Source organism: Nannospalax galili, unplaced genomic scaffold (assembly GCF_000622305.1).
Source record: "Nannospalax galili isolate Female #2095 unplaced genomic scaffold, S.galili_v1.0 scaffold28, whole genome shotgun sequence".
NCBI classification, from domain to species: Eukaryota; Metazoa; Chordata; class Mammalia; order Rodentia; family Spalacidae; genus Nannospalax; species Nannospalax galili.
The window spans coordinates 1,651,358-1,662,722 of record NW_008359594.1 but is presented as its reverse complement, the minus strand read 5'-3'; positions in this window follow the sequence as shown (position 1 = coordinate 1,662,722).

Sequence of the window (11,365 nt, the reverse complement as noted above, 5' to 3'; positions counted from 1 at the left end):
CTTGCACTGCAGGGCACGGCTGCTTCAGGGAGGTTCAGACATGACACTGCAGAGGTATTGCATGAAGTCTACATAGGGTTTCTCTGAAACAGTATATATCGCTAATGTCAAGAGCTAATGTCAGGGGTTGGGAGTGGAGCTCAGTGGTAGAGTGCCTGCCTATCTATCATGCATAAGGTCCTGGCTTCAATCCCTAGCACTGCACATTTTTTAAAAAAATCATATTTCAATCCAAACTTCCAACTCCTCTTGGAAACACAAATGATCTGGCAATTTGGGACTGGTCTCCTGTGAAACCTGTTATGAATCCCCAGACTCCTATGTTGAGGTCTAAGGCCCTCATATTTCTGGATGTGAGCTTACTTGGAGATAGACACTCTACAGAGGTAATCAAGCTCAGATGAAGTCTTTGCCATAGCTCCTAGCCAGTATGGCTGGATGAAAATGGGAAATTTGGGGGCTGGGAAGATGGCACAATTGATAAAGTACTCACCATGCAAACCTGAGGACCTGAATTCAGATCCCCAGCACCTACATAAAAAGTTTCAAGTGCCAGGGATGGTGGTGCATGCCTTTAATCCCAGCACTCGGGTGGCAGAAGCAGGCAGATCTCTGTGAGTTCAAGGCCAGCCTGGTCTACATAGTGAGTTCCAGGACAACTAGACAACCAGGGCTACAGGGAGACCACGTCTCAAAAAGACAAAAAAAAATAAAAAAGTTGTGTGCTAGCAGAGTGCGATTGTACATGCCTTTAATCTCAGCAGTCAGAAGGCAGAGGCAGGCGAATCTCTGCAAGATCAAGGTCAGCCTGGTTTACATGGTGAGTTCCAGGCCTGCTGGGGCTACAGGGAGACCTTGTCTCAAAAAGACCAAAAGGCATGGTAACACATGCCTTTTATCCCAGCACTTGGGAGGCAGAGGCAGGCGGATCTCTGTGAGTTCAAGGCCACACATGTGCACACGAAAGAGAGAGGGAATTTGAAGACATACACAGAAAGGAAAGATGATGTGAAAAGACAGAGAAGGCAGTCATCTCTAAACCCCAGGTCTTTACTTACACAGCCCCAGCAAATCAGCATATAATCCTTGGCAAGCTAAGTCTGGATGTCAGTCCAGGGAGCCCTCTAGGCCTCCCCACTCCTCTAAGCACTCCTTGTTTCTCCCACAATTACTGCCCTTGCCAGGCTCTTTCAGCATGGAAGTAGAAACTGTCCTTTCACCCAACATGTCTGCCCCACTGTGAAGGAGGGGCTTTGCAGACATGCTCAGTAAAACGTGGTTCACTGGAGCCGCAGAAGGGATGGAGGAATACATATCAGCCTGGTCCTCTATCTTGATGAGGATTGAACTGTCCACTGTGGCAGGGCAGAAGCTCTGCAAGCTGAGCTAGGAGGGATTCCTGGTGACCTGCGCCCTGTGGTCTGTCCAGATGGCATAAACATCACCTGTGAGAAATCTAAGAACCCCAAGAACCAGCCTGAGTAGCTGCATCAGAATCCACACGTAGCATATACCCCAGCGTACCTGGACCAAATTCAAGTTTGAGGAGCTCTTGTTCTTAAATTTGGTTGCACAGTGGAATTGCTTGTTGGATGCCAGGGACTAGCAATACCTAGGCACCTTCCCCAGAGACTCTAACGTAACTGTTTTAGGGTGTGACTTGGACACCAGATCTGGAAAGGCTTCCCAAGCGCCTGTGATGCCCAACTGCATTTGAGAACATTGTTCTCCTGGGCGATTTATACCAGTTCCCCCTGCTCATCAGAAAAGCTTTATAGCAAGTACCAAAAGAAGAGTGGCAGGCCCAGGAGAAGCCTCCTCCCCACCCCCAGTGACACATGAGCCTGACCAGCTGAGTTGAGAAAACTTCTAGTCCCGGAACTGTAGTGTAAGTGGTGGTGGCAGTGTCGGGGGGAGACTTGAAAATTGAGTCAGTGCCCAAAGACACTGACTTACCCCAGGTCCTATGACTATTCTTGGCATTGCTGGAACACACAGGTGGGTGGGGGCTTGGGCGCCCTATCACTCACTGCTCTATTACTGCTCAAAGTTCTTAGAAAATGCTTCACGGAAGGAATCTTGGCCTGAAAGCACTGAGCTGACTTGAGTCCCTCTTGTGAAATCCAAGATGTGACCAGTTCTGAGGAAGCACACAGGCTGCAGCTGCTTCTAATGAAGACTGAGGAGAAAACATTCCTTCCTGGAAACCAGCAAATAACTCTCAAAGGAAGTAGAGGGACTACCCTGCTCCTATGTTCCGATCTTCTCCCAGGCTGTGGGGACCAGTCAATAATTATTAACTGGGGTTTTGGGGGCTCAGGTGTTGGACTCGAGGATGAAGTTGGCTTCCAATTCCTTCTATGGATGTTTTCCACAGAGGTTGAGAGGGTAGGGAATAAAGAGTAATGAGGGAAAGAACACAAACCCTGGAGTTCTGGGGGACCAAGGTCTGAGACCCAGTTCCTCATTAATTGACTATGTGAACTTTGGGCTAGGCACTCTGAGCCTGAGCCCCACAACTGTGGGAAATATTGCTATCTGCAGACTGCATAGTTCTGAGAGACTCATATGAAATAGTGTATAAAGAAGTTTCAGAACATTTGGGATTCCAGAATTTTAGGAAAGGAACTGTATGCATGTAATCACAGCACTCAGGAGTCTGAGGCAAGAGGATCACTGCGAATTCAAGGCCAGTGTGGTCGATATAGCAGGACTCTGTCTCAAAATGGGGGGGAGGGTAGCATGATGGCTCAGAGGTAAAGGCACTTGCTGCCCAAATCTGACTATCTGGGTTCAAGCCCTGGAACCCATATGGTAGAAGAGAGAACAGATTTCCACAAGATGTCCTCCAAACGCCACATAAGCACTGTGACTTGTATATGCAAATACACATTTTACACATAGTAAATAAATGTTATAATAATAATAATAAGGGGCTGGGGGGAGAGGTCTTGGTAAAGTGCTTGCCATGAACACATGAAGACCTGAGTTTGAGCCTCAGCATCCATATAAAAAAAATTAAAAAGCTGAGTCCACTGGCATGTGCATGTAATCCTAGCACTGGGAAGGCAGAGACAGGAGGGTCCTGGGAGCTCACTGCCAGCCAGTCTAGTTGTATCAGTGACCTGCAGGTTCAATGGGAGATCTTGTTTCGAAAAATAAGGAGCAGATCAATGGAGGAAGACATTCTACATTGAATGTTGGTCTCTACACACATGTGCACACACATGAACATATACACACACAAGTAAGAAAAAGAGAAAAGGAAAAGAGCGATGAGAAAAAAGAGGACAGGGAGGAGAGAGATGAGAGAGAACACTGTAGCGTGTGTCCCAATAGCTCTAATCTCCTGAGTGCCTGACACAAAACCAGGCACTTTAGCTCTGGTAACACCATCCACAGGCTGTGAGGATGGGAGGTGTGCTCAACTTCACAGCAATGAGGCATGCTGATGCTCTGTGGTGGTGCTGTATGGATTTGGCTGTGGTTCATCCAATTCTGCAGCATGGTGGGCTTGGAGAGGCTGCCCTTGCTAGAATCCTCCAGCTCTGTGGCCCGGCCAGCATGTCCCCCAGCCCTTCTATGTTTTGCTCACTCCTATCCTACCACTTACACAAATACTTCGAACATCTGAGCCAAGATAGCAAGCCTATTAGCCCCTCATTCAACAGGCTACAATTGTTTTTCCTAGAAAATGGTTGGCCTGTCTACATACCCTGAGTTTGGGTATTTCTTTTGCTCTGTGTGCATGTGTATGTGCGCGTGCGTGCGTGCATGTGTGTGTGTGTGTTCATGCATGAGTGAGCACGGGCTGGAGTTGTGTGTGTTTGCTTTACGAAGTGAGGTACAGACAGTATGTCTGCCTGCCTTGTACCTTGTCCCTCTGTGTGTAGCTTAGCGTGTATCTGCCCACATATAACTTTTCTTTTTAGATAGAATCTTGCTATGTAGCCCAGGCTAGCCTGGAACTCCTGATCTTCTTGCTTTAGCCTCCAAGTACTAAGAATAAAGGTTTGTACCACCATACCTGCCTGTGACCCTCTATGTGGTTGGTCCTAAATTAGAGTGCCTGACTGTCCCAGTTTGCCTGGATTGAGGAAAATTCCCAGGACGTGGGACTGCAGTGGTAATATGTGAAAGTCCTGGGTAAACTGGGACACTAGTTGCCCCACTTCTACTGTGTGTGTGGCTCTCTGTGTGCTCTGTGATTCTTATGTGGAGCTCTCCTCTATGTTTCCTGGTGTGCCCATCTGTTGGGTGTGGGCCCTGCATCTGTCTACTGAGCTTGTCTCTGGGGTAACAGCTTTTACACCTCTCACATGCCTCTCCTGTGTGTCACTGGGTATCTGTCTACCTATGTGTCCCCTCCCCATTATCTCGGGCTCTGAGTGTTTGTGTTGGTGTGCTCTGAAATAGTCTTGCTTTGTGAGTGTGTCTGCATATGCTACCATTCCCTTGTGTATGTGTGTGTGTGCTACTGTTGACGTCTTCCACTTCTGCCTGCCAACCTGCATCTGGGTGGATGAAGCTCTCCAGAGCAAAGGGGCCTCTCCAGGCACTTCTGTGGGGTTCGGTGTGTCCTTGCTGTGGTCAAGATAGCTGCTTGGCTGCTTCCTCTCCATCACAGTTCACCTGTATACCCCTTTCTGAACATAGCTCCCGCCAGAGCCACTGTACTAGGTGATTCACAGTATCCTCTGCCCTCCAGGACTCCAGCACATCACCCCCATTTACCTCAGATTTCTGCATTATCTACAGGCCACAGGCTCCTGCTCACTCCCCAGCATTCCCTTCATGAATATTCTTCCAGTATCTCTGTCTTTCCCAGTGTCCCTAATCTTTCCTTGTCCTTCCTTTAACTCCTATCCTTCAAGGCTCACCTCAGCCTCACCTGCTTGGCAAAGCTCCATCCCTACCCCTAATAGAATTGTATATTTCAGTCTCAGGCCTCCCTCAGCAACCCCTCCAGCAGCCCTACCTGACCTGTCACCCCAGGAGGGCAAGAGGCAGGGAAGAGAGGGAAGGCTCTATTGAGCTTCCCATCTGCCAAGGCATTAGACTGTATTGCCATCTGGTAAGGTAGGTATCTTCATGGCTGACTTTCAGGTGAGGGAACTAAAGCACAGAGAGGCTGAGACACCAGCCCAAGGCCACCCAGCTAAGGGATGTGGAACTGGTTCCAGAATCTAAACTTATTTTACCAGGCTATCACATTACTCCCTTTTGTGGACGTCTGCCTGCCTCTGGGCTTCTGGGCCCTTTGTAGCCTGAGCCTGTGTCTGCTTTGTCCCTACCTTCTCTGTGTTCAGTGCAGGCCTGGTACCTCACATACACTCCATAAAGGTTTCTTGAATGAATGCCTGCTCTCCAAAATGACAAGTTCAGCTTTCATTAGTCTGATTTACACAAGTGCTGGGATCCTCGAGGCTGCGAGCTTGGAGAACAGGGTGGCTATAATTTATCAGAAAAACATGGCAACTGTTCCAGCTTCCCGTTAACTGCAAGAGGAGAAGGTAAATTGATGGCTAACAGCCCAGCACTGGGGAGGCCCCTGATGGTGAGCACCCATCCCTGGCTAACTGTGTATTACCAACAGGGAGGCCCAGTCCCCCATGTGTCTCTGACCAAGCAGGCCCTTCCACCTGCTGCCTGGGGGTGGCCTCAACGGGGTCAGCTGCCTCATCGATTGACTTGCTCAGGTCGCCAAATGGTGCCTTTGAAAGTCCATAAAAAAAGAGACACTCATTCGTCCCTGATCAATCACCTCTTGCCGCCCCCTGTGCGGCACGTGCGGGTGCAGCACAATGTGGGCTTGTCACAGGCGCTTGATTCCGCCCCCCCCACCTCCCCCAGGATTAATGACTTTTCAGATGAGAGAGCTGCCCACCTCCTACCCCTCATCCCAGGCCAGCCATCTCCTGGACAATGCTTTATGGCTGAGGAAGCCAGGAGCTCCCTGCGGCCCTCCTTAATTGAGATTGACTGATGTGGGGCACAGGGTCTATGGAAGCCCCCAGGTTCCTGCCAAAGCCTGACCGCTCCTTCTGGGGCAGGCCAGCAGCCCAGCTGCCTCAGCCCTCCCAGATGTCTATGTCAGAGCCCCAAGAGTCCCACCTAAAGGGCCCCGAGTCTCAGGTTGCCCCAGGCCAGGTCATCAGTTCAGGAAGAAGCGCTTTTGAGCATGGAGCTGGGAATGGGGGACACTGGCTTGCTTCTCCCTCTCCCCCCTAGCGACAAGTGCAATGCTCTCTTCCTCCCCACGCTGCCTCTGCCGGGGCTATGAGTGATGAAGGGTTTTGCTGGGCTATGATGGTGATTGCATTAGTGCTGATAACTCCAACATTAATCATCATAATAAGACCTGCCGGGCTGCTGATGGAGACTGATGGCTGCTTCACATTCTGGGGGGCACTGTGCTCCCTGCTGAGCTGCGAGATCACATCCTCATCTTTGTGGTTCCCTGGGGCCCTGCAGGATGTGAATATTTAATTAACATCCCTCTCTTACTCGCTGGAGTGTTTGTAAATATGATTCATGGGCTGTACTGTTCCCTCAGCGGAGCACTCCACACACCCTTCCACCAGCCAGCAGCCCCAGGGCAGAGGCAACTAACTGCCTGGCAGCTCTACCCCCTCCCTCCCATGTCCCACTAGTGCCTTCTAGGATTCAGTAACTCCAAGGGGTGTTGGGCCAGGGCACAGCCCATGTTCCCTTTTACAGAACCCAGAATAGAAATCAGAAGCCATCTTGCACCCTGTACCACAGGCCAGGCAGTTAACAGATGTTGAAGAAGACCCTCTGGACAGATACATATAGTTCCCAGGGAGCCTTAGGTGACCTATGGGGAAGGCATGACTCTGCCACACCCTCCACCTAGAGACAAATATACACACAAACTGGACAATTACTGGGCACCTTGCCCCAGTGTGAACAAGACACATGGAGGGCTCTGAGAGAGAGCCATGAGACCACCAAGCAGAGCTCAGTCCTGGTCCTGGCTCTACCCTGTGCTTGGGTAGATGAGCTGGTCTCAGCTTTAACACACAGGGTAACAGTGATGCTGGGATAAAGGTCTATGCACATTTAAGACAAAGAACACAAGGTCTGGAGAGCTTAACTGTACGGGTATGGAAACTGAGACCCCAAGAGGAAAAGGACCTTGTGTAGAAGTACAGTCCAGCAGATATCTTAGTTAGAGATTTTTTCTTCAGGAGAATTTGGAAATGAACTGTGGACCAGCGAGATGGCTCAGCGAATAAAGGCACTTGCTGCCAAGCCTGACTACGTGAATTCCATCCCCGGGACCCACATAGTAGAAGGAGAGAACTGACTCCTGAAAGTTGTCTTCTGATGTCATACACTCTGTGATATGCACATGTGAGTGTGCACACACACAATAAACTAATGAAATAAGAATTTTGTTTTTGATTTTTGAGACAGGGTCTTCCTGTTGCTCCAGCTGGCCTGGAACTCAATATGTAGACGAGGCTGATTTTGATCTCATAGAGATCTGCCTGCCTCTGCCTTCTGAGTGCTGGGATCAAAGGTGTGCACCACCACGCCCAGAAATAAGTGTATTTTGTAATTAGTAGTCATTTCTCACAACATTTCTGAATGTTAAAACATTCTACCATCTGGGTCAATCACAATATATATATAAAATGAGCTATCACAATAGTCTTTCAATTTGATCCCTTTGTTCCACGGTTATCATGACAGAGAACCGAGAGAGGGCTTTCCTCACTAAGAGTTCAGGCTGGGACTGTAAGCAGGTTCTCTCAGGGGCCTGCACCTGCAGTGTCCTTACTTGGTGGCCAAGTCACTGGGCTATCTGGGCACAGCCTCAGCTACGGAGGGCTTCCATGGAAGATTGTGTCCAGCTGTCCTCCATCTCCCACAGAACCCAGGCAGGTCTGTCTTGTGGAGTATTCATCCAAAACCCACCACAGGCCCTGGGAGCCCTGAAGGGAACAGACTGGTTGGGAACAGACTGGCCCTTTCAGTGCCTCCCAGTCTCCACACCAGCTTGCACATGGCTGCTCACAGACTTGACTGTGGCCTCCCCTGCTGAGAGCCCTTGTGCAGGATACCCAGCTTCAGTGCCACGTGGTCTCCTGGTCTCCGTGGCCTCGAAGGTGGTGATGATCTGTTTGTTGCTTCCTACTTTTTGTGTTTCCTCTGCTGCTGCCTCCTTAGACTGCAGACCTTGAACACTTCTTTTGTTTTGAACTACTCTTCCCTGTGGGCTTAGCAAAGTGACTGTCTTACAGTTCAGATCTCAGCTCTCATGTCCCAACTCTGGAAACACCCCTGATCCTCTAGACCCTCTCCTCTGCCCATATTCTCAGTTTCCTGTTGTACCACTCCCAGTACTCATCCTAGGTGTGTGTATACACCTGCCTGCTCCCAGTCTCAGAGCAATGCTGAGTAAGGAACCAAGACTTGTGGAGCTCCATGTCCAGGAGGTGGCACAGGGTAGGCATGGATGTCAGTGGGGAGATAGTGAGTGATGAGGGCATTTTCCAAACATTCTCCAGCTGGCTCCACATGTCTGCATGTCCATCCGTGTAGCAGCTGGTCTAGGAGGGCTGCGCTCTTCCCTCCCTCCCCTAGGCCTTTGTCTGCTCTACTCCTCAGGGCCAGGAGCCAGGGGTCCTTGGCAGATGGAGTGGATGGGACTGGGTGGGAGTGGGGAGGAGAAGGGAGAAGTGGAGGCTGGAGGCACCATACATCTGCAGCCTGCCCAATCAATGTAGCCACTTGGGGTCTGATGAGAGGCCCTGTGATCTGACCAGTTTAGCAGGCTCTTTATCTTCCCCCTCCCCTGGGGATAGGGGCTTTTGTCTGAAGCCTTTGATCAGACTGTGTGTCCTTCCCCCACCATGGAAAGAAGCAAAAACAAGATCACAGGAAGTCCTGTGGGGGAAGCAGCTGGCTTTGCCAGGTGGAGGAGGTACTGGAGGTGTGCCTGCCTTCTCTGGAAAGCTCTTCTGGGCCCAGGTAACCTCACACCTGACTGGCTGAGACCTTTTCCTGTCTCCTGCCCTTTGCCTGCTCTGAAGTGCCACCATTATTGGCTCTGCCCTCGCCTTGCCCCCGAAGAAACTCTGGTGGCTCCTACCTGGCACAAGCATCTCTGAGACAGCTGGGGGCGGGGGGTTGCTCTTCCAAGGGGAGTGGGTCTCCCTTGCTATGCTCTTTGAGGGGCAAAAATGAGGGATCACCCGTGGCTGGGCTGCCTGCCTTCAGAGAGGCCAGGCTCAGCGGTCATTAGAGCCATCCGTCCCAGCCCACGAGGGGGGATCAGACTCCCTAACTCATTAACAAAGGTCCATTCGTCTTGTCTCTCTAAGCTGACACATCCATTGCCCCGGCCCTGATAGCTGACAGGACTCTCCTGGAGGCATCGCCCTCTGTGGAGGGGTGGGGGTTGGAGGATTGGAGAAGGAAAAATATCTGAAAAATTTCTTTATTGTTTCAACCACTTTGAAATCTCAGAATGCTGTGGGGTCGGTTTGATGTGGGTTGCATCACTCTCCTGCTGTGGGACTCTGGGCAAGCCACTTCTCTCGTGGGGCCTCAGCTTTTGCCTGTATGCAATTGGGAGGCTAATCTATCCCTTGAGTGGGTGTTTCTGAAGTTAGGTAAGACAAAGGGAGGAAACTGCCCACACTACCCACCCTCAAGACCAGGATCATCGTTTGTGCATGTGTGCACGCATGTGTGTGTGCATGTGTGGTGTGTGTCGTGTGTGTGCATATGTGTGGGGGGGGGTATGTATACACATATGTGCATATGCAAGTGGAGGCCAGAGATCCACATCTGGTGTTTTCCTTAGTGCTCCCTGGACACCTCCCAGCACTGGGATTACAGACGTGCATCCGTGTGCCCAACTTTTTACACGTGTGCTAAGGATCCAAACTCGGGTCCTTTACCAACTAAGACATCTCCCCACTGCCACCCCGGAATTATTTTGGGGATGGTTTATTTATTTTTATTTTATGTGTATGAGCGTTTTGTCCACATATAAGTGCACCATGTATATATAGTGCCTGAGGAGGCCAGAGGAGGGCATTGGAGGCCCTGGAACTGGAGTTACAGATGACTGTTAGCCACCATATAGGTTCTGGGAACCAAACCTGGGTCCTATACTAGTGATCAGTTTAACTGTTGAGTTGTCTCTCTGGCCCCTATGCCAGGATTATTAACACAGAAATGACTAATTCCCTGATGCTCATATGATAAGATCACTTTTAATTTTTTTTTAATTTTTTTAAATTTTTTTTTCAGTGCTAGGGATGGAACCCAGGGCCTCATACATGGTAGGCAAACCCTCTACATTGAGTTATACCCTCAACCCCTGCACTCAATGTAAAAATTAGGTCAGGCTCACTGGGCATGGTGGTACACACCTTTAATCCCAGCACTTAGGAGGCAGAGGCAAGTAGATCGCTGTGAGATCAATGCCAGTCTGGTCTATATAGGGAGCTCTAGACCAGCTGGGGCTATAGGGAGACCCTTTCTCAAAAAACAAAACAAAACAAAATTATGCTAGGCTAGCCTACCCCTGTGAGTTCATGTCCTAGGCCATAGTTTTTGTGTGTGATTTGTGAAGGGCCTTTTGAAACCAAGTCTAGGCATTGCTGCCTTTCTGGAGACAGAGAAGATCAATGGCTGATAGTTATCTCCTACTGCCCAGTCACCTGGCTGGGACTTTAGGCTGTTTTCAGAGTTAACATATCCTGAATCTTTCCTTCCCAGCCTCAGGCCAGCCTAGAAGTGCTCACCAGATACCCTCTAACAGGCAGGTCCCAGGGACTTACAACTCCCAGGTTGTAAGTCATGTCAACAGAGGACTATCTTGCTCCAGTATCTAAAACCTGAGGGTCAAAGCTTCCTTGGACATCTAAGGGAGACCATTTCATCAAGTGTTCACTATGTCCACCCCATCTCTGGGAATGTCCCAGCCAGCCTGGGCACAGCCTGTGGGGAAGCCCTTCCTCAGCCACCATCCCCTGTGCAGGTATGTCTTTGGGGGCATCTGGTCTGGGCCCTGGACACAGAAATTATCAGAAGCTCTGAGTGGCCTGGGATGTCTTCACACTGAGGTTCCTTCCTCCAGGCCCACTGATGTTTCTGGATGGGATACACTTAAAATCTCTCCTCATGCTGCTCTCCCTCCAAGGATATGCTCTGCTTTGCTAAATGAACTTTTTTCAAAACATGAGCATAGGGGCTGGAGAGATGGTTCAGTGGTTAAAAGCACTGACTGTACTTACAAAGAACCTGGGTTCCTTCCCAGCATCTACATGACAACTAACAACTGCCTGCAACTCCAGTTCCAGAGGATCTGACATCCTCCACA